Raw genomic sequence first — 2,330 nt, 5'->3', positions numbered from 1 at the left:
TATTTATCTCTCCTTCTCTCCTTAACTTCCTTCCTCCTCTTCTACACACGAAATGAGAAAGATGACGAAGAATATACCCTTCTCCCCTCCCTTCATTCATCCCCTAACATCCTCCCCTTCCCTCTTCCCCCTCCTTGAACCCCCACCATTCACCCTTTTCCCCTCCATCTCCTCATCTTCCCCCTCCCCCCCACCTCAGCATCAAGGACTCAAACAGGAAATAACGAGAATTACGTACAAATTGCATATAAGCCCAGAGGGTTTTGTGTGTGCATCCCTAAATATTTCCCACCTTCCTCATCGCAGGAGTAGAGTGGATTAATTAACTTCTCTGAGCACCCCTGTGTAGTCTGTGTGTGTGTGTGTGTGTGTGTGTGTGTGTGTGTGTGTGTGTGTGTGCGCGTGTGCGTGTGTGTGTGTGTGTGTGTGTGTGTGTGTGTGTGTGTGTGTACATTCAAACCTCGAGTGACTTTGCTAAAAAAATGATCTCACGTATTTACAAAACAAGGAAAACAATAACATCTTCAAAGAGCGACGCATGACCAACTGAAGCTACCTGTTACCTACTCCAGACGAACCTACGCCAGGCGATCTTAAGCCAGACGAACATAAAAGCCAGACGAATCCTTCCCTTTCCCCCTATGGCATTCGTATCATAGCAAAACTCGATAGATAGTTCCTAAAACCTTCACCAGACGAAACCTCCTCCCGTCTCCCTGTGAGGTTTCATCCCGCTACACACGGCGAAGGGTTCCTGGAAGCCTCTGAAGCCCCCAAGCTAAGATCTCCTCCGGCCTCCCAGCTCTCAGGATAATCTTGGGAAAATTTAATCACACTGCGCAGGAGAGAATTACTTCAAGCAACTCTCAGATTCTTGGCTCGTCTTACCTACAGAAACTCGTAAGTCTATGTGCGAGAACGATTCTAATTGGTTAACTTAAAATTGAGAACGATTCTAGTTGGCTCTTTTTAATCTGAGAATGATGCTAATTGGCTATCTTAAAACTACGAATCATTAGTGGAAAGTCAAGATGGCGCCGAAATTTCGCTGAGACTCTACTGTAAACATCGGGATGATTAACCTTTGGACAGTTGGTGACCGGCGACCTGTTGTCCCGTGAGGGCCTCCTGTGTTGGAACTATCTGGGCATCCTGCTTAGGTATGTATGTATGAGTGCGTATATGTATGTAAGTATGTATGTATGTATGTATGCGTGCGTGTATGTATGTATGTGTCTAAGTATACGTCCTGTGGTGTAATGGTCAGCATTCTCGCCTCACAAGCGAGCGGACCCGAGTTCGATCCTCGGGCAGGGTGAAACTATGGGCAAGTTTCTTTACGTCATTTGCCTCTGTCTACCCAGCGGTAATTGGGGACCTGGATGTTAACCGATTTGCGGATCGTATTCCAGGGTAATGGTGAGCCAGTGCAGTTGGCAAGTTGTCCGGTCTTCTCGGACTATTCCGTGACACTGGGTCATGTAACTCGATAACTTGGGGTGTGGTTGTTGTGTTGGCGACAGCTTCTACATCTTAACAAATTCACGCCTAGGTGGCCCTTGGGCCGGCCATCCTCGCTACACGAGGGGCAACCATTATTATTATGTATGTATGTATGTATGTATGTATGCACAGTATGCATGTATGTACGCATTTACACATGTCTATAAGCATTCATGTAAACAAAAATGCATTCCTGTACGTAGGGTAGACAGGCATGTAACCAGCAAGCAATGAATGTTTCAGCGAGGTAGCACACAAACACAGGGCAGCAATTTTGACCACCAGTTAGCCACATTTTCAGGTAACAACGACGGACGCTGTAATTAAACTCGGGCTAAAAATGGAATCGAGTCAAGGTCAGTAGAAAAGGTCAGAGTAGGTTCATTAACAGGTCACTGGACGGTGTTCATGTCTGCGTCAGTAAACTCTATGAATACTGATGCTGGGTAGGTGCCTGAGTGAGTGAGTTGACAGTGTTTTTTTTTATTAACTGACTGACTGACTAACTGGCTGACTGATTAATGAACTAATGAACTGACTGAATGACTAATACACACACACACACACACACACACACACACACACACACACACCCACACACGTACACAAAAAAAACACCCACACACACCACACAAATACCCCCCCCCACACACACACACAAACTTGTCATCGTGTCTGCATTAGAAATATTTCCCGCACAATTCCTGCAAATGATAATGCAGAAATTTTTGTCACGTCGTTGCGGAAATAGATAAAAAAAAATCCTTTGGTAATCTTTGGGAGTTGCGTCAGAAATTATTGCGATGTAGTTTCAGAAAATGTTGCAA

General features: G+C 45.2%; 1 non-coding gene across 1 annotated transcript; it reads left to right on the top strand.

Annotated features, from left to right (window-relative positions):
- Nucleotides 1-1,245: 1,245 nt before the first annotated feature.
- Trnav-cac lies at nucleotides 1,246-1,319 on the top strand. Its single transcript has one exon. It is a non-coding gene; the product is annotated as a tRNA-Val (tRNA).
- The last annotated feature ends 1,011 nt before the right edge of the window (nucleotides 1,320-2,330 follow it).

The sequence above is a fragment of the Homarus americanus genome, unplaced genomic scaffold (genome assembly GCF_018991925.1).
Source record: "Homarus americanus isolate GMGI-L3 unplaced genomic scaffold, GMGI_Hamer_2.0 scaffold51140, whole genome shotgun sequence".
Classification (NCBI taxonomy): Eukaryota; Metazoa; Arthropoda; class Malacostraca; order Decapoda; family Nephropidae; genus Homarus; species Homarus americanus.
This window is presented reverse-complemented; position numbering and strand designations above follow the sequence as displayed.